This window comes from Ambystoma mexicanum, chromosome 5q, assembly GCF_040938575.1.
Source record: "Ambystoma mexicanum isolate Mex_15411 chromosome 5q, UKY_AmexF1_1, whole genome shotgun sequence".
Taxonomy (NCBI): Eukaryota; Metazoa; Chordata; class Amphibia; order Caudata; family Ambystomatidae; genus Ambystoma; species Ambystoma mexicanum.
Window position 1 is genome coordinate 227222449 of NC_090933.1, and position 22403 is coordinate 227244851.

The window sequence follows — 22403 nt, forward strand, 5'->3', positions numbered from 1 at the left end:
CATAGCCTTTCCACAAACCTAATACATGTTAAAACATCTTTGAATAGTTCATTGTTTTCTGTTAAACACTTCGTATGTTTTCCAAACATTGAACACAATGGTAACATCTCATTTCATTTACTCATATTTGTCTACCATTTCTTCTTAAGTTTAAAGTCAGCTTAGTTCCAAGGAGTGAAAACAAAGATTTCTGCAAAAGCACATGTTGAGCTATTCATCATTCTGTTTCGCTATTTGAATGGGGAAGATACTGTTAGTACAGATGGCATCTGAATTACTGAATAGCATGGCTCTTGTTTAGCTCCAAGGTTTCCTTAGTGCTGGACAAACAATCCACTTCAGCAGCTTCAGCATGTTTATCTAAGTTGACACAGTATAAAGTTATTTTTGCTCTGCTGGAGCCAAAAACACAATTTGTAAAATGGGACAGAAAGCAGGAGTTAATCAAAATGGCAGATAACTTAAAATGGCAGCGTATTCAGCCTGTTTCAGGTTAATTTCAATGATATTTACAGTGCGATGCGAATGTGTTTAGGCCAACATTTACTATCAGGCGGTATTCATGCAAAACATACTTTTACAATACCGCAACATTTCAAAATATTGGGATGTTTAACGATGGTAACAAGTGCAAGAGAGCATTGCAAATATGCAGTTAAGGGAGGGTTTTGTAAATATAATTGGTTGTATTTATAACGTGCTTAATACCCAGAGGTTTCTAAGCGTGTACCCAGGGATCGAACCTTTGTTGCTCTGAGTTGTCTTGCTTCCAAGGCATCACAATGCCCCTGAGCTGTCCTCCTGACACTTCCCGATGTGCCTGGATGCAGGCTCACAAGCAGTGTAGTAGAGAGCTTTCACGAGAAGTATACCCTGTAAGTAGCCGGTGTAACTTTACACTAATAGCTGCAACCTGAGATGCGCTTATCTAATTCAAGCCTACTCATTGAAGGGCCTGTTGTGGAGACAGCATAAGAACCACTGCCCCCTGATAGCCATTTAAGGCACGGTGATTGAATACACTGGGTCAAGTGAGCATCCGTCAAGGAGCCAGAGGTGTTTTGAACAATTCCACTAACATTTCTCCTACAACATCCCAAAGCAATCTGAGGCAACTGCAGATCACAAAAGAAGTACCTGGGAAAGTATTTGCTACCTTTTTTGAACAACCGTGTTATCCTGTCCTGAAGACGGCCAGTAGCAACATAATCAACAGCACTGAGAGAGTGCATTGTATGAGCTATAAGGCCGAAACATATGTCGACTTTACATTGGGAAATCTGTATTCTTTTTTCCTATCTCTCAATTTCATAACCAGTTTTCAACATAGGGAAATGGATAGAATACACCCCCCGATATCTTAGATTGGCCTCCAGAATGCATACATAGTGGTAGCAAAAAGGCATACTAAATAAATAACCCTAAACGCCCCAAGAATACTTTGAGACATGTATGTATACAAGAGGGAATTTGATCTCAATTGGTTACTAACAAACTTGTGTTATTAGGTTCACTTCTTTTTCCCGTGTGTATGAATTTCTTTCTGTTCATTTTTTTTCTGTTCACTTTGTTCTTGTTTTTATTCATCATGAAAGGTTTGGTGTCACTACACCATTAAGATTGTAAGTGGTGAGCACAGACTTGGTAGGTTTAGCTATTGATGTATAGGATCTTGTTAGTCCTTTTTATGTTTTTGCATAAAATGCATATAAATAAATTAATACGTTTTTTCTAACTGATCAAATTGTGGTATGATTAATCCTTGACTTGCCAGGATTATCTTGGATCTAGCCTGTAAGTGTCACAGGGACTAAAGGAGGGGGTAGTTGACCTATAATTTCTTGTTGCCCAGATGCAGGGTACTACAAGGAAAACGAAAGGTGTCTTGGAAAAGTTGTGGCGTGTGGGAGCATACAAAGATTAAATAAAGATAATTGGGATCGGGTGTGAGGTGCAATTGGGGCAAAGGACAAGTAAAGGGTGGACAAATATCTTATCCTTCAACGGAAGTGATTTCCACTCTTTCTAGCCCATTCTGCCCTGAACAGTTTGATTGCTTTGATGTACCGAATATTGCATCACAGTGCAATATTCTATGTGCCTCTAAAACAACTACTTTGCGGACGGACAAACTGCAGGAAGTGCTTCTTAAGTGCGGAAAACATGCCCATTAGAAAAGGAGGTGTCCGCACCCAGCCCTTCCGCCCTTTTTGCTGCTTCAATATGGTATACAAATATAGCTGTACAACAGTTAATTTGATCTTTGTGAGCAGGGGGGAGACATTAGGCTGAACGGTGTAATACGTGGATTAGAGTGAGCAAGGGTGGGTGGGCTGAGGAAGCCAAGAGAGGTGTAAGGAACATAGGGCAAAGAGTCCAGTGAAGGCGTTGGGGGAAGGAGTTTGGGGCAGGCTAATACAGGGAGGGTGTAGGAAAAAAAGCAAAGGGCAGACCGGTAGCTTGTAAAATGTGGGCCAAAACAAAAACAAAACGCAAAGAAAAAATTCAAATAACGCTGCAGTCCTTACCTGCAGTCTGTCGTCACTTCTGAAATACTTCTTACTGCACTACAACATTCACCCTGGTGGGAAAGCTCAAAGGATGTTGCCCACAAACTCTGAGGTAGGCTGGGAATTACAGTGGGCTGAAGATGTGTGAGAGCTTGAGGGGGCCCATTTCAATATGATGTTTGGGGCCCCCTTCACTACATGTGAGAAAAACAATCTGAGGCACCCGCAAGGTGCCATCTTCTTCAGTAAAAAAACCTGAGGGTAAAGATCTCTTGCTCTCTATCTATGGTGGAGCAGGTGGCGACAGTCTGTAAATCTGGTCACTTCAAATTACGTATTCTGCGGAAAGTTCGCCCTTTTATCCCTGGTCAATTCCATGCCCCTGTTGTAGCAGCCCTTGTTCTAAGCACAGCCAACTATTGCAATTCACTTTACTTTGGCCAGCCGCAATACCTCATAAATTGGCTTCAGATGCTTCAAAATGCGGCTGACAAATCAATCCTGTGCCCTCCGCCTCGAGCACACATGTCTCTTCTATTAAGACAGCTTCATTGGCTGCACATTGAGAAGCGTATCTTATTTAAAACAATGTGTATCGTCCATAGTGCCTTCTACAAAATGGGGCCCAAATACCTACAGGCAAAGTTTTCTCAGTATGTTCCTGCTCCCCCTCTCCACTCACAGTTTGCCCTTTTGCTGTATGTACACTGTGTCAGACTTTTGCGGACAGGAGGCTGTGCCTTCTCTATGGCAGCAGCAAGGGCCTGGAATGACCTACGGAGGGCTCTCCGAGCAACTGCTGACCGGCTTGCTTTTCACTGTTCACTGAAAGCTGTACTCTACTAGGTCCCCCCTCTTCTTCCAACCACTGCCTCGCCTCTGCTGCTTCGCACCAAGATGCCTTTGGGCGAATGAGCACTCTACAAATACACATGACATAACATAAAAAGGTGCTTCAATTATACTAGAGACAAAGGAATGCTGTGAGGAGTTAATAGCTGCAGCTTATCTCATGTGACAGCCAGCGGGTCGCTTAAATAGAAAATGTCCACACAAAAGCTATCATTTACTCTCTGGGGGTCATTATAGGTTTGGCGCTATGGTAAAAATGCTGGTAAAATTGCTGGTAAATACATTACCAGCAATTTTACTGCACTGACAAAACACAAGTTTGCCGGTGGGGGTCCCTGGTGCTGGTAATACATGCAATCCCCTCATGGAGGGGGATTTACCACCCTTTCCGCCGCCTGTAATATCCTGGTAATATCGGGATATCAGGTGACAGAAACGGGTGGTCAGTTTGCTGGTTTGCTGACAGAACTACCGGTGGGATAACAGCAAACTTCTAATGACTGCCTATATCTGCAAGGGGCAAATGTACAGCAAACCAGAGTAAAAAAGACAAGGGTGAGGAGGAGGTGACACTGACAGTCTGAGGATGCTTGCAAAAGTAGCCCTTCAAGTGTGTATTGCAAATCGCACATTTTATGAAGACGTTGATGTGCTGTGAGACTGCCAACATGGGGGCAGCTGCCTTGGGTCCCTTTGAGGCTCGAGTCCTATTTCGACCAAAAAAGTTGAAAACACCTAATTGTCACCCTGGCTGGGAGGGATTATCGCCATTTTGTCTGCCACCCTGCAGCAACCGAAAGAGAAAACAGCTCGAAATCATTGTGCCAAGGACTAGGTATCTCGTCCTTGACAACGAGGAGGAAATCCCATGGACGAGATACATCGCCCTTGGCACTTAAATCTTACACTGTCTCTTCTATTTCAACATATGTACCCCCACAAACCCCCAATCCACTGCAGCCCATCCATCATGTATGGACCAAAAAGCATAAGGAATACAATCCCTCAAAACCCTTAAAAACCTTCACGCACTGTACCTGTAGACCCAGCTACCCCACGTTGCAGTGCACCCATACTCCGAACCAGCCGATACAGCATGGAAGGGCAGAAAATCAAAATATCACCTTTGTTCTCAGCTGCCAGGCCTCTCCCTACTTGTATTGAAAAACACTGCAGTCCTGCTTGCTCTTGGTTAGAGTTCCCTGCTGAGGACAATGTCCAGTTCCAGACTACCCGAAAATACTAACCGAACCAGCTCTGCAGTCATCTTTTGTGACCAGCATCCAAAACATTTTCCAAACCGTACATCCTGAACAGTAAAACAGTGAAGGCAGCCCCATCTGAAAAGTGAATAGAAACTAAGTTGTGCATTCTCCACAATATCACTCCAACCCCATCCCACATATCCAGCTGCACACATCCTCCAAGCTATTAATGGCTAGTGAACATCCTTTTCTGAACAGATTCGGTCAAGGATCAAGGATCTATTCTACTTACCCTGTTCAGCACTTCCCCCTCTCCCTTTCCCCTTGCACTTTTTCCCTTCCCCCTACCCCTGCACTTGCGCGATCTGAATGACACCTGGCCTAGTAGGATCGTTGTCTGTCTTTCCCCCTTGTTCCCCCCTCCCTGCCTCGTCGCGCCTTGAAACACTTGTGTATAGCCGCGTTACAAATGCCTTGTCATATCATATCATATATCATATCAAGGATACAAAAGTAAATATACAGTGCTGGCATAAAGGCCTCTGAACTTAAAGTGAGACCAAGCCAATTTAACACAACAGAAGAAAATACAGAAACATGGTGCCATTTTAAAAGGCCCTGAAAAGTCGCCATAAAGGAAATCGAGAATATCAGTCAAACGAAAGCACCTCCTCTGCTTTAAACATACCAAGATCCTGGATAGAGCTTGTGCAGATGGCAGCCAGACATTCTGATGTAAAATGGATTGGCATACCTTTGCTGGGGAGTGTGCTAGTGCTGTGATAGCTGGGGGCCATCTCAAGTGCTACACATGACACACAGACCGTTGGGACGAGGGGAGGAAGAGCAGGCAAAGTAAGGATCACTATACCAGTGGAGGGTGAAAGCACGTGATTCCCACGCATTGGTTAAAATGGCCCATGAACACAACAAAATAACATTTTCTGATGCATAAAATTCACGCCTTAGCATTTTCAGTTACCATGTCAAACAGATTTGGTGCTACTGAACACACATGCTTCTTTATTTCTTTAGCAGTGCTTTGCCACATAGGTGGTGTTAGCCCTACCATATGCTCCTAAACCAGAAATAGCAAATCAAGTCTGATGATACAACATAACTTGACACCAGACTATGAACAGGCAAAGTACCATATCCTATATAAAAACAAACATTAGCAAGAAAATGTGTGTGGTTCCCAGGGGTCAAGTCCTAAAAATGTAAGTGGGGGGACTCATCAACAAACGAATGGGATGTGATGTGGCCAGAAATTATCATATCAAGGTCAAATATGCACATTTCATTAAATTGGTTTTGCATAACCACCCAAATTGCACAGGACGAATGGCATTTGCCTTTCATAAAATCAACACACACACAAAACCAAGAGAGGATATTTTCTTCTAATAGTGCTTTTGAAAACGTTAAAAGGTGTGACTGTTTTAAACTCCAAGAACCAATACAAATGTTTTCAATGGGAATTGCTGTACCGAAATGGGACATTTCACCTTTAGTTGTTTGTTATTTTTCATCAGGTTACATTGTGCAGTGGTGAAGTGTCCGGCCTAAAAACCTGACTACTGCGATTTTTTCCCCGAGTTTGGCTGAAATTCAAAGAGCACATTCAGTGTTTCTTCTTTTAGCTGGGGGGACTGAGTCCACCTTCTGAATAAAGTGGGGGACTCCGCCCCCCCCCCCCCGCCTGTAGCCTCGACTTGAGCCCTGGTCGTTCCTGCTAAGGTTTTTTACTGGATTTTGTTCTAGTTGTCTCCTTGTGCAGTAATGCGACTAAAAGCTTGTTTCATAAATACTTGACTGTTAAATTCGAACCTTCGCAATTTCTCTGTTGAGAAACCCCACCAGCAGTGCACACCTTGTAAAATAAATGATGTTTGAGCAATCTCCCTTTGAACTTCTATCCTAGGAATTGGATGGAGGAATCCGCCCAATGTTGTGCCATGTGCAGGACAGAAAGGGAGATTGAGTATCATTTTCTCTTGTTCTGCGCTGGGTTTAGGAGAACCAGGTGCAGATGGCTTATCCCGCTATTCAAAGCAAATAATGTTGACACTGTTATGGAGTCCTTCAGTTCTGTAAAATCCCAACTTTTGTTGCAAGAGTTTTCGCGGCCACCAGTTATCTTACTCGGGTTAGGAATTGCTGGCAAAAATATTGTAAATGAGATTTCATTGTTTTAATTTCTGATTGCACCATGTAAAATGTTTAATAAGCTTGTATTATATAATGACATTTAGAAATGCTGTATTTTTTATTTTTTTTAAACTTCTGCTTTTATGGTTGTTCTTTTGAACCAAAATAAAGCATATCAATCATTCAGAAAATATACCAGACACTGAAAACAAGGGTCTCTCATAATTTTACAGATCACCAACATTTTATGTCTCAGAATCTCTAGCATTGGGACTGAACTGGAGAAAATTGCCAGGATTTTTAAAAGTGACCCCAATTCACAATGTGAGGTGTTACGGGCAATGGTACCACCGAACTCGCTACCGGCACCTGCAAATAGGCCAAAACCGGCCCATTACGAGTTGAATGGCCGGTAATTGCCCATTTGCAGGTTCCGGTATGGGCGGACTCCCGATCCCATTCTGCCCTGGTCTGACCAGGCGTGCAGAGCAGCACCCGCGAGCAGAACTCGTAATGTGGCAGTACGGTAACAATGATGCCGGTAGCACTACTGGCGCTTTTGCCACTGTACCGCCACATTCGTAACGAGGCTGATTGACTCATTTGGAAGACTGCTGTTCATAAACCTAGAAAGGGAAGAATTATAAGACATGTTTGACACTTTTCCGGTAAAAGCAGAAAAAGAGTCTGAAGGAATGCTTAGTTGAGTACATTGATGACCTGAAAAACATTGAATATCAAGGATACACGTTCAGCTTTCCACCTGCAAGTAGAGACACCAGATGCATTTTTAACAAGACTATGCAAGCAAGCAGCTCAGAGCAACTTCACAATTCTGGAATGTATAAGCAATTAGCTTACACATCATTGAAAGGTGCTCAAGAAAAGACTGCTAAAGGAACCCACAAATCCCAGCAACATCTTTGCCAAGCAGAAACAGACGCATGAGAAGATGCTCCATCCAAGCAAATGCAACAATGGTGGGCAAGAACATGCCAGCAATGATGCTGCAAATGAAGGAGAGCAAGAGCAGGGACGTCATTTGGTGGTCGCTATGGGTCACAGGTGTGTCCCCCGCTGTCTCAGATGCTACCTCTGCTGTCTCCCTTGCTACCCCTGTGTTTAGTGAGGAGTGGATTACCACGGCCCTGGCCAGTCAACAGGTGCATACATAATCAAATAAAACTCACAGGCTGTGTGTCCCTCCTCACATGTAATCTCCCTCCAAGAAAAATGTTTCAGCGTATAAGTGGCACTTAAGCACCACTTTATAGCTAAAAATCTGCTGATTTCTCTGAATGGCGAACACATTGCTGGCACAAAAGGTGAGCGTGCCTCCTTGTGTAATATCGATTGTGTGCCATTACCTTTGTGGAAGGTCATTCATGAAAGGGCGTTCCCTCATTTGCATTTGATTGTACCCCATGGAAACAAAGGAATCTCACATAGCATTGTATATCTTTAGTATGTGCTTAAACAATCTAGCGCAGAGGGTGCACTCTGCTTATCCCTCACCCATGAAATGGTACACATGCAGAGCACACACTCTAGTGCTATTAGGGAAAGAGGTACCATCTGTGGGAATTACCCATGAGAGAGGATGCACAAACTGTACTCACTACTTTTGTCGGCTCTACCCTCTTCCCCCTATCCAATGGGTACTGGTGCCTCTGCGCTGAAGAGTTAAAACTTAGAGACTCTATTTCAACCCTGCTGCATTCGGGAGCTCCATTTGCGCTTGTACGTTCTGAATGACACATGACCTAGTAGATTGTTGTTTTTCCTACTTCTGTTTGCCCCTCCTTGTCTTGTCGCTCCTAGAAACACTTGTATATGCATTATGTGGGATAGTTGGGGGCAGTGAAGTGCAGGGGTTCTTGTATGGGTAGTGGTAGTGGGTTCATGTAGAAATACAAACATTCATCATAAATGAAATATACATATTCTGGCAGTGAGCACAAGTTTTAAATATGCTATAGTGGAGGCTATTATGTCATCTGTCCAGTTTGCACTATATATAAATACTAATATGAGCTAACTGACTAACAACCCTTCCCAATGGCTTGTAACCTGTCATTAACAAAAGAGCGCAAAATGGGCTCAGATGAGATGAACTGAAAAATGTGTGCTCTTGTGCAATGGAGTTAAAACGTGCAAACAGAATGGCTGTGTGATTTCATTCACCATGGCACAAATTGTGAAGATGGAATGTGCCCTGCTGAAAAACACTGCTGAAAAACACTATTGTTAAGTCAGGAAGCCAAAGGAAGAGAAATGTATATTATTGCTGTCCAACAGTAATAACCTTGTGTCATTAGTGGCATGATCTAGTCAAAGGGGAAGTATTCTTTTGACTGACAGTGTGAGATTATAAAAGACACTGTAGGTGGGTGTGAGGTTAGATGTGCAGTGCAGAAGTTCAGAAACGTCCTGGGAGACGGGTAGGCTGAGGTCGAGGAGATGGGCAGCAGACAGAGGAAGCGTCTTCTTGTGGGCTGCTCGGGTGTGCTGAGGTTGCGATATTTCTTATCGGTGCCAAGCCAACAAGGAGGGGTTTTTCCAGAGCTATCAGCGCAGGAATTTCGCTAACTTCCAAAATGAATATAAGTCATAAGTGAGGTGGATGCCTGGATTTATTTTAAATAGTAGTCAGGGTCAACCGGTTATTTTCATGAATAATGCTTCTTAGTGTTTCGAAAGTGTAAAAAAAAAAGAAATGTTGGTTTTGCTGTTGTGTTTTTTGTTCTCTCGTTTTTCTTTCTCAGACTGCATCTGCTGCCAAGTTTATCGGAGTACAAGGATGGTGGTAAGATAAAAACCAAGGGTGTCTATTAATGAATGCAAACTGTGCCATTTAACATAATTTAGATGTTCTCTTTTGTACCCCAGTTTATACCGCATGACATGTTTTCTGAATAGATCCAAATAACTATGTATATAAAAACGTTTCTAAAACTAAAACAGTTTGAGTCGAGTTTTATGTGGATAAATGCGCTCACTGGTACAGAGATTGTGAGTTTTCAGGGAAGAGACCCATTTTACTGCAGGTGGTAATATTTACCACACGTGGTAAAACCTGAAGTCAATTTTGATGTTCATAGTAACTAAGTTTAAAAGTTTGTGATGCATGTGTGTCTGATGACTCATTCATAATGAAAAATGTTTTGTGATTTGGCTACTAGAGTATAGCTCAACATCGTAGATAGGTTGATGAGGGAAAACAGTGACACTGTCAGATATAAGTGTAAATAGTCTGTTAACTATTATTTTGGAAGGCCCAGGGATGAAATACATGTGTTATGGTATATTTTGAGGGGACCATTACCACTCTAAATAGGGAAGACACCAAAGCGTTTCCACAATAAAATATTCCACCATTTTACCACAATAACAAAATGCCACAAGATTTGGTGTCTCCTCCAGAAAATATATCTAACAGTTGTAAATGACTTATATCATATATCATATCATTTATTTTACCAATGAGGCACAAGTCCAAGAGTCACACATGGTAGAGTGTGTATGTGTCTCGCCAGGAGCAGATGGAGTTTAGTTAATCCATTGGAAATATTATTGTTCTATGTTCTAGTTTGCATCATAAATGACAGACACTAATCCTGAATCATTCCCTAAATAGCATCTGTCACCTGTGTTTGTGAACAATGAGGAGATCATATGATAAAGATGACAGGGAAATTCTGCTTGCAATTTATGTAAATCCTTAATAGTGATTTCTTAGGTTTGCTCAGAGATTATTTTTGTTGGAGACTTCCGTGAGTTGCGGGAAACTAGGTTGGCTGGTCTGCTGTCAGCAAGTGGTAAGGCTTGGCGACACCTGACATTATAATCTGGAATCAACTTCGGCATTCTCTGGGCAGAGGCTGAGTTTTACATGCAGTAAAAAAACTTTTTAAAACTTTTTTGTTCTTGGCATAAATTGATCTCAGTGTTTCTCACTATATTGGTTGTTTATACTCTGTTTTCCGTTCCAACAGCAACAATTTGTCACTGGCCGGTTGACTGTGCTTTATTGCCTTGTGGTTGTTGGCGTTGTACAGACTGATATTAATTCTACATATGCTGATACATTCTTTTATAAAATGAATAACATATTACAGTGATATTGTAACCATATTTTTCTTAGTGTACTGGAACAATGCTATCTGATGCCAATTCCTGTTTTGTCAAAAAGTGAAAGGTCATGTGACATCATTTCCTGTGATGTCACCAGAGGTCACGGGTCATGTGATGTCACTTCCGCTTCTCCTGGCATTTGGGTGAAATGACGTCCCTGAGCAAGGTATAGTCAAAAAGCAAAATGTGAACAGAAGAGCACATGAGACCCAACATGCACAGACATATCACACCGAAAAGTGTAAAAAATGATGCTACCGAAGTGGGCAGTTGTTCTGCTTGTCGGGCCCTCTGAAGCAATGAGACCATGATGCCACTAATGTGACAGAGATAATCACTTTGCAAGCATTTGTAATCCAGCAATTATAAGGGAATAAGAAGATTGGAGAAGAGCAACATGGTACATTAACAACATTGACATGCAAGATGGGGAAATGAAAAAGACAATGATGACAATGAATATACATTATGAAAGAAGGAAAGGGCAACATAAGCAATAGTATCAACATCTTGATGGTGATTCACAACCACAAATGTATAATTGAAATTGAAGATACAAGTAACGTTGTGTGTCACTGAGCATGAGAAGATGAAAGAACCTCCCTCTGTACCATATTTACCTGCAGGTCCATGTGGGCTGAGTGAGCACCTGCAGAGAATCTAGCCAAATTTGCCCTTACCATGCTTGACACGTCAACAGAAGTCACAGGGAAATACATGTACTGTAGAGCAAGACACTAAAGAATGGACTGCTAGGAAGAGCAGAAGCTTAGAAAATAAGAGTATAATTGCTACACATCAACATAACAGCAGAGCACAAAGCAGCAAGCAAATGAACATCCGTTGTTACTGGTTTAGGAAAACTACGCCACACCACATCAACCTATCGATCACCCATTAACCTAGTATACCAGAAGCATGGATGTAATTATAGTGGGAACGGGGGACAAGTTCTCCCCAACTTTTAAGTCAGGCCAAATTGCCCACCCTATCTTTTGGCTGGGGCAGAGCAGGGCCGGGGGGGGCCACATTGCAGCCGTTTCATCAATTAAGTAATTGGACAGTGCAAGCCTAGCTGTCCATTACTTACAACGGGCAGCAGGGAACCCTGCGCAGCTCAGTTCCTCACCTTGACTGGTGGCCTGACTTAAATTCAGCAGCCACTGCAGTGTGCTAGACTGGGTGGAATTCATAGTATTCATCAAGAGTATTCATATGATCGCATTTACAGGCCGATTCATGGAATTAATGTGCGCTGAAAATTTCGGCGCAAGCGTGCGAATCGCAGCGCAAGTGCGAAAATTGCAGCGAAACCCGCACACATCGATTCATGGAAGTCCGTGCGTGTGTAAATCCATGGCTGTGCGCTAAAATCCAGCGTGGCGCTCGCGGGCTCACACGTCATCAAACAGCGTGCGCTACGTGCACATCGAAAGCGCACATAGCGCGGCACACACAACAAAAGTAGGCACAACACGGGGCGTAACACGTGGAATGGGGAACAACGCGTGAAAATGTGGGCGTTACGGGGGAAGTACAGGAGGCAAATGCGCGGAACGCCCACACGCTCGCTTACAACACATATTCATGGAATCGAATGGGGCTAATGCGTGCGCCAAATAAAACGCGCTAATCGGGAAACACGTACGCCAGCAGGAAGCAGGAAACAGGCGTACATGGACCCGCACAGCATAAAAGTGCGTGCAAACAACAAACAAGCTCAGACGCTAAGATGAATATACCGTCCTTCGCAGCAGTGGTCATGGGATACCGCAAGAGGAGAAGGAGGATAGTCAGGGGCAGAATTTTTACACCCAGGACCAGCCTTTTTGGGATGCCTGATGACCAGGTGTATGGGAGGTACAGGTTTCCACCTCACATAATACTTGACCTGGTGAGTGAGTGGGAGGATGAACTCACATCACCCACCAAAGTGCTAGGTGCCATTGATTGCACCCATGTGGCTCTACGTCCTCCCAGGGCATCTGAGAACATCTATAGAAACCGCAAGCACTGGCATTCCATCAACGTGCAGGTAGTATGTGATGCCATGGGAATCAAAACCTCAATATGTGCCAACTATCCAGGGTCCACCCATGACAGTTTCATTTACAGAATGTCAACCATAAACCAGGACCTAGAAGCTGGGCGGCATGGCGATACATGGCTGCTTGCTGAGTATAAATGCCACTGCACATGCATGCATGTCACATACTGAGTAATGTCACAACCCCACTAATGATACCCATCATCACCTCCCCAGGGGACAGCGCCTACCCTCTGAGCACCCACATGATGAAGCCAATTCGGAACCCAACCACGCCACCCGAGGTAAGATACAATACAGCCCATATTGCAACCCGGGGCATAGTGGAGCGCACATTCGGAGTGCTCAAGTCACGCTTTCGCTCCCTTGACCACTCTGGTGGGCAGCTGCTATACGCTCCACCAGTAGTGTGCAGGATCATAGTGACAGCATGTGTCCTGCACAACGTTGCAACACGCCAGGGCCTGCCGGTGGACATGGTGGTGTGCCCCACATCCCCAACCACATGCACGGCCGCTGCGCATGGGAGGTGAAAGGGCACGTGGTGAGGAAGCCCGTACGCAGCTGGTGGCTAATTACTTCACCTAAAATCACACCCCTGTGGAGTGCACACAGCCCTGGCACATACCAGCTGACAATCAATGATGATGACATAAGGGACAGTCAACTGTCACAACTATACCAGCCTGAGATTGGTCACCTGGAAGTGTTACATTGTGTGCATCCTTACCTACTGAAAGACAACCAATGTTGTGTCACTAAAAGACACACATTTATGCTGCATGACTGACTACCCCCTTGCAAAATACTACATGAAAATAGCGCCATGTCACCCAACCCCTCCCCATCTCGGCCACCCAACACACCATGGCATGTCATGCAATGTGAAAGCAAACAAAGGAATGCACAACACCTGACACAAGTGTCACAAAGTGCACTGTCCCTAAAGGAAACAGGCCACAGACAATATGCTCCCAGTAATCAATAACAAACAGCACACATGACCAAATACTTACCAGCAACACAATACAGCAACACAGCATGAAACATTGCAGAAATATGACAGTACAAAGTCAAAGTAGTGCAAGTCTTACAACCTGAATAAGCCAGCACATCGACCCCTTCCAACTGCAGAGAGTTGCTGTCACGCGAATGTGTCAGTGTACTGCATACAACATGAACTGCATCTGCAAAGGAGACGTCCATGTGAAGACATGAAGAAGGTACCTGCGAATAAGGATGAAGACATGGATGCACAAGCACTTATCAATACACCATGCAGTTTTCAATACAACAACAATACCCACTAGGGATGTCCACACAGTATTGACTACAGACTGCCCACACAGCTCATGGGAGTCCAATGTCACTGTGTAAATTACTGTCACTTGGTCACACCCTTTGCAAGCCCATGGAAACAGGAAGCAGGAGGGCTGTGCGTGTCAGGAACCCAAGCATCTAACCCAAACACAGGACAAGCCTGCATGTGCCCAGTCGGAATACACAGTGGATGCCTACGGGATACACACAAGGCAACACACTGTAAAAATAAAAAAAAATAAAAAAGAAATAAAAAATGGCCTTGTGTGGGCTGGGTGGGTGGTCACCCAGAAGGTTCGAGGACAGGGTGCACACCAAAACCCAACTGCGTGGATGTTGCGAAAAAAAATACCTCCATGGGCTCATGGCCTGCACGGCTATGCCATTGTGGGAGAACTGCTGTCGCTCTCATCACCCTCTACTGCTGCATCAGGAGGTGGTGGTGCTATGGGAGGCAGCCCACGCAAAGCCCTGGTATGGTCCTCCCTGGCAGCAAGCAGGCAGGTGTGGAAGGTCTGATTCTGGAGGATGATAGTGTGGAGATCCCCATGCAGCACATCACGGGTTGCCTGCATTTCTGCACGCATTGCCTCGCGTGATGCCCGGATCTCCTCACGGGTTGCCTGTAGCTCAGCTGAGAGCGAACGTGTGAGCTGCTCCAGCTGCTGTTCTGCCCTAAATTTCGGGAAGCCTCAAGTTCAACCAGAGTCTCCATGAGGTTATGGAGTTCCACCCTCAGGGCTTCCCTGTGGCCCTGTGACTCTATTGACATGACTTCGCGCAGAGTCTCCAGTGCAGCCCGTCGGCCCCTGTTGGGCGCCAACATGTCTTCCCTGTGTGATTGGCAAATGGACTCTGTTGCCTGCTGTTGTTGCTCCATCTGCCTTTCAGGGGGGAGAATGGAAGTGGCCACCCTCTCCATTGCCTGAGCCATCATTTCAACCAATGCTCCCTGTTGGGCTGCTATACCGTACATTGAGTTTTCCCATACAGTATTGCCTGGTGGCACACGGCCACCGCGTCGGCGGGCACCACACCTGTTCGGGGCAAGGTGATCTGCACCTTGATGTACTGGCACTGCCTGAGGCTGCAGGACTGTATTCCCCCTCTGATCTGCTGGCCCAGGAACAGAATCAGATGTTGTGGAGTGTGACCCTGCATCCGTAACCGCCAAAGGCAGACCTTCCAACACTGACATCCCCATAGAGGGTTCTACCCCTGGTGCAGGTGGGTTGGACAGAACAGAATCCCTGCCAGAAGCACTCACCTGCGACAGCACATAAGTCTCATCATCCGATTCAGCACCTGAATAGAGGTCTGGGGAGGTGCACCCAGAGACACCCCTGGACAGTATGGTCTGCAGTACGAAAGGGTTTTCACCCACCACCACACCACGTCCTCCACTGGTGCCAGGTCGTGGCTGAGATTCCTCCTGGGTCTGCACCATCTCCTCAACCTCACCAGCATCAAGTGCGTCATCACCTGTAAAAACATGAAAGACAACAAATGGAAACAGGCATGAGCACCATAGCACACACATAGGCCTGACAAGCCAGAGATCCAGTACATGATGTACACATGTCCCACATGACTACAACCCTGGCATGCATGCACTGTCAATGAGTTTGAAGGGGAGTTAAAAAGCAGACACTGAGGACACCAAGATGGAAAAGCAACACATTTTCTGCATGGTGGGTAGCACTGGCATCACACATCAGCCTGTGAGTGGCATGCCCAATACACATACATGACACATGCCAGCACACAGATGGCATGTAGCATAGCCATGGCACATTTGACTAGTACAGCGATATGTCAGTGAATGCGTACTGTCACCCATCCATGTGAGATGGACATGACGAGATGAAAAATGCTAAATAGTGTGCCAAAATGTGCATGTGCCACACACTGCTACACATCCAGTGTACAATAATACAGTGATTGTAGGCAGATGTACACATCAATGGTTGGTCACTGTAACATGACAGGAAACAACTATCATGTACCAAATTCAAACAGGCAGCAAAAATCAATGTCAGCAGGCCAATACTCAATCAGCCTGAATGGTCTAATCATTCACATGACAAGGTAACAAATGTGGCCCAATGAGGGGTGTAATCAATGAGAGAAGCATGTCACATATGTGGCATTAGGGCTGATAAAAGCGTTGCAAAAATTGGAGAATTGAAACAATCAGCCTGAATGAACCCTGAAAAAATCTGAACAATGTTGTTGCAAGATGACAACTGCAGTAATGTTGCGCTAATTGGCTACTGTGGGCAGAAGGGATACTGTCATACCCAAATTCAAGGCCGGTGAATGTTTTGGAGGTAGCACATGGGTGACCCATACCACTCAGGAGTACACACCCTCACCAGGCACTCAATCAGAACCTGTCACCCAAACACCATACACATGGATTACACACACATGCATGGGCACTCACCGGACAATGGGACAATGCGTCGTAATCTGGTAGGTCTCCCACGCCTTGGATCTGTTCCTCTGTGACGAAGGTTCCAGCAACAGACTCATGTTCAGTGAGTTGGTTGTCCTCTGGTGTAGACCCACCGCCAGTCACCAGAGTAGAGGCATGATTTGAGGCCAGCTTGTTCTTTGCTCTGCGTTTCAGGAAATTCCACCGCTTGTAGCAATCATCAGCTGTGCGCCTCACAAATCCAAGGGCACTAATGATGTCGGCGATGGTCTGCCAGTGTGCCTTACGTTAACCAGGTGTGGTCTTGCACCCTGCAGTCACCACCATTTCGCGGCTATGTGCTGACACATAGGCCACAAGTGCATCAAGTTCGGCGTCATTAAAGCTAGGCTTCCTTGACGTGCCGGAGTGTGTAGCCGTGTCTGGGGTCTCAGCCTGTACTGCCAGAGCACTCTTCTTCTTCTTTTTCAAAGGTGGTGCGGATCCTGAGTGGCTTACGCCGCTCTGGTCAGTAGAGGCAGAAGCGCCGGTGGACTGGGTACTAGGAGTGTGCAAATGCACAATGACCATAGGTCTTGGTGCAGGCATTGACTGCAGGGTGATGTTGGCGTGGCCAACATCGGTTTGATGGACCTGGACCGACACTGTCCTGGCTGGGGTGGATAGAGCTGCAGCTGCCCCTGGAGCCTCCCCACCCTGCCTACTTGGGGCAGCAGATGACATTGCTGCCCCAGATCCACTTGGCCTGGTGACAGCAACTTGCACCGCCACACGTGGCTTAGACTGGCTGACCTGGAAGCCAGCCTGGGAGTCATCCTGTGCCGGTTCTGGTGCCAAAATGGGCTGCTCCAACAAGGGCTGAGCTGGGATGGTGTCAGCTACTTTTCCCACAACCATGGGGGGGGCATGGGTGTCCCTGATTGGTCCTCCACACACGGGGGTCTAGGGGCACCCTGCAAATCCTGGCCACGTCCCCTACCGCGCCCACCACACCCACCTTTTGGAGATCAGCCACCTTTGCCTCCCTTACCGCTTGGTCGCCTCCCAACCATGGCACTGATGTTGTTGTGCGTATGGGAGTAGCAGTAAACAATTGTCCTGGGCAATTGGGGGTGAAAGGGGTATGGTACTAGATGGAATTCGTACCCTAGTGCTCTAGCAAGGCTGTCTGTGAACCCTGGGGAAGAAGACAGGTCACGCAATGCACAGGCACCCCGAAAACAAAAATGAACGTGCACGCAACCCCTTGTAGACCATGTGCGTGCAAAAATGAACCCGCACTACGCTGTGGCACCCAGAAACACAAAAATAAGCGTACGCGTAATACACGCAGCCTACACTGACTTCTGAAGGGGTATGTGACACACGGGGCAAGCACAGTTGGTAAATACGTGCGCGACTCACTGTATGCCTGGAAAAAGAACATGAAAAAGACGCACGTGTGCGCGTTGGCAACACCCCCGCCAAAAGAAGAATTGTACGCTGTCTGAGGAAACAGGACAAAAGAAGAAGTGAACACTGTTTGAGGAAACATTCAAAATAAGAATTGAACGCTGTCAGAGGTAACAGGGAGTACGAACTTGAACCGTTGTGAAGGAATCGCGTGTGAACCGACTAGAAGTACAATTCACCCACTCGCTCTCCACTAAAAAGCACGTACAAGAAAATGGCATACTACACGTACCTTTTCAATCGGCCCACACATACAACGTCACTTACGTGTGCTCGCGCTAAGGCCCTTTCCTCCAATTGCACGAGCTGACACTCGGACGTGCAGTTTTTGCACCTGTACGATGAACATGCACCCGTGTTGAGGGAAACGCCCTTGCGCGTCACGTCACAGAAGCGCTTACGCGCTAAACGGCCTTTGGTCCAATGAATTTGCGTATGTGCGGTGTATTCACGTGCTGATTCACTATGCACCCGTCACGAGGGAAACACCTGCGTGCGTAACGTCACAGGCGCGCTCACGCGCTAAGGGCCTTTCCTCGAATTACACGCTGACGTGCAATTTTTTCACATGCCAATTCACTCTGTATCAAGCTGGCCACGCGACAACAAACGGAAGACCAACCTCCTGCCCAGAAGGCCGAATTACTGCCCCTAAGAGCCCTGAGCACGCTCCCACCTGCCATCTGCTGGTGCCTGCATGCCTGCTGCCCACATGCCCTGCTATTTGCTGCCTGTGGTCAGCCAGGGGTGCAGTTGCTGTGACCACCCATGCTGGAACTGAAGACTCCCGACTGGGATACCATCGCTCCACAGCCCAGCCCCAGGACCCAGTTGCCCACCCACACCTGCCTCTGGGTTTGCCATGTCGGGCACAACACCATCTGGCACCACTGGCAACCCCCAGCCAGAGAGGCAGAGGGCCACCAGCTTCAGTGCCAGTGAAGTTGGTGTCCTGGTGGAGCAAGCACTGGGGCAGTATGATGCCCTCTTTGGAGGTTTGCGCGCCAACTATGAAGAACGGACCAGGATCTGGATGGACGTCGTGACTGCTATCAACGAGGAGGGGGTGGCAGTCCGCGACATCAAACATGTCAAGAAGCGCTAGGAGGACTTCAGGTCCAGGACCCTCGACAAGGCCCGGCACCTCTTGAAGGCAGCGGAAGCCAAGGGGCGCCGGGGCCACCTGTCCGACCACCAAATGAGGGTCCTGGAATGCATAAGCACAGCGCTCCACGTCCAGGTCTTTGAGAGGGAGACCCGTCTGGAGTCGAGCGGTAAGTGTACATGCATACTGGTTGGACGCTGTGCGTGTCGTGATGTGCCAGTAGTGTGCAGGTTATACATGTGTTTCTGTAGGGCTATGTATGGATGTGTATGTACAGGGGCGTGAGGCTGACACATGCGAATCCTCTCATGTGTGAGACACATGGATGATGTATGTGTGGGTAAGCATGCAGGCCAAATGCAGATGTGGGAGCACACATGTTTCAATTACTGTGTATGTACATTGGCATGGTTGTGGTGTCACGCATGGATGTTGGTTCCAGCTGCATGTATCTGCACTGTGTACATGTGCATGTGTGTGTATTTGACAAGTGTGCAACTGTGATGCAACATGGATGCATGTGGCACTGACATGTAGAAGGCTGAATGCCAGATGTGACATGGATGGCGATCTCATCACTCTGACAGTTGGTGGACATGTACACATGCATGTAAGTGTGTGATGTGTGTGCATGTGTTGTGTACTCCCCGTGTTTCATGTGATGTCAGGCTCACCTTCGGATGCTGATGCTGTTGTATGGTTATGGATGGTGCTGCCTGGTGCAATATTGCTGTGGAATTGCTCATGTGTGTGAGTAGAAATGACATGTGTGTTAGGGAGTGTGATGCCATGTCTGAAGTTTGACACTGCCACTCATGTGCAACTGTCATGTGTGTATCAGTCCATTGTACTGTGCCCTGATGCCTGTGTTCTATCTCTCCCTGTTTGCAGCGTCAACTGATGAAGAAGGCGGAGAGGGTGCTGTGGAGCAAAGCGGCAGGGATCGCACCACCAGCCGGAAAACGCAAGGCCCGCCTCCCCTCCCAGATTGTCATCTCTTCGGGGAGTGAGGAGTCTGGTGCCGCGTCCTAGGCCGCAGCTGCCAAGGGTAGGTCCAAGAGGTGGAGGTTGGAGATGGACTCCTCAGCAGCGTAAGGAGCAGCTGAGACCCCACAGGGTCCGACGGAGGAAGATGGCATGGAGTCATCCAGGTTGGTGGGGGGTTTGGAGGAGGAGGAGGACGTGGAAGGGACACACACAGGGTCTGGAGGTGGGGATTCCACTGTTGCCAGTGGTGCAGTGCAGGAGCAGGGACAGGAGGCAGCACAGGCCGCAGCGGAGGTGCCTGTGTGTAATCCTGTCCCTGATCCTGTGACTGCATCATCCGGCACCAGCAGGGATGCCTATGTCCAGACCCGTTTTCAGGGAGGGGATGGATGCACAACAACTGGTCTTCCTCTTCCTGCGGACGTGGCTATCCGGGACCGGGTTGAGCCTGTCCTGGCTGGAATAGCGTTGCATCAACGGGGCATGAGAGGTGACCTGCAGTGTTTTCGTGAAGACACTGCACGTCATCTCGGATGCCACTTTGACCACGTTGACCTACTGGGACGGGTCACCAGTGCTGGATTCCTCCGTGTGCTGGACCTTCTTGCGACCCCCTCCTCACCTGAACCCCCTACGCGCCAGTCGTCCTCCATGCCATCTTCCCACCCATGTATCACCTGGGTACCCTGTGGAGCTGCCTCTGACCCAGCGGTCATTCTGGTGGAGGACACATCCCTGCCACAGTCGGGAGTCGGACGTCCATCAGGGATGGCCACTACGACAACTGCACCCCAGCCGGAGGAGGACGTGCAGGCAGCAAGAGCCAGGGCGCAGGCACAGGCACAGCAGCAACATGGTGGGAGCAACGATGGCTCGGGGCTTTCAACATCGGAGGGGCAGGCATCGGCCAGAGGGCAGGAGGACTCAGGAATGCAAGTGTCTTCCGCGTGGCAGCGGTTGGGCCTCGCCATAGATGCGGAGCGGCAGCGGGCGGAAGAGGCACGGCTCACAATGATCAGGGCGGAGAACTCCATGCGGAGGGCACTGAGGTGGGCCGAGTGCCTCGAGGCAATTCGCAGGGAGTTGGAGGTCAACATGTCATCGTCCCTGCGAACCCTCGGGGCCATGGAAGAGGACCGCCTCCAGGACATTGAGCGGGAGTTCGATGATGCCCTGGCCCGGGACATCAAAAAGTGAGCCGTCGGACTAGCCCGCTGCCATTGTAAATAGTTAGATAGTGTTAGGTTTCATTTTGGTTTTCATTTTGTTTTTGGGGCTCTTGGACAATACCTCACATTTTTGTATATAGTTCTTTATTAGTTAGTGTATTTTTGTAGGTTTCATTTGGACAGTTGGGCTCATGGACCCAGGATTTCATCCTTGTAAATAGTTGGAGTGTGGATTTGTCGGCATTTTCTTTTTGATTTTTCCATGGATCAATGGATTTTACTTTTTCATTTCTTTTTGGATTTGCTTTGTTGGAAGGAGACTTCGGAGACATTTTTGATTTCATATATCTTGGATTCTGATTTCCTTTTTTTATCATTATGTGACATTCTGCATTGTTTTCCTTATGTCCATTGTTTGGTCTTTGAATTTCTTTCACCACATTTTTTGTTCAATACATTTTTTCCCGTACTTCAATGTGTGGTATTCTCTCATTGGTTTCATGCATTTCACGATGTGGGTTTTCACATTCACTGGCACCCATTGTGTGTGAGTGACGGACATGTGTTGATGTACATACATGCCATTTGGGTTGTTTCATGTAATGGGCATTTCAATGTGGGGTGTATGTTATGCTTGGTTGGTTATTTGGGCGGCGGTGGTGTGCCGTGGGATTTTGGTGGACATGAGGGCCATGACTGTGAGTCATGTTGACGTGTTGGGGTGGGACATGAGTGGGGGCCTGCTGGCAGGTGCCCCTCACTGCTGGGGGGTGGGGGTGCAGGGGAACATGAGTGGGGGCCTGTTGGCAGGTGCCCCTCACTGCTGGGGGTGGGGGTGCAGTGAAACATGAGTGGGGGCTTGCTGGCAGGTGCCCCTCACTGCTTGGGGGTGGGGTTGCAGGGGAACATGAGTGGGGGCCTGCTGGCAGGAGCCCTCACTGCTGGGGGTTGGGGGTGCAGGGAAAAATGAGTGGGGGCCTGCTGGCAGGTGCCCCTCACTGCTGGGGGGTGGGGGTGCAGGGGAACATGAGTGG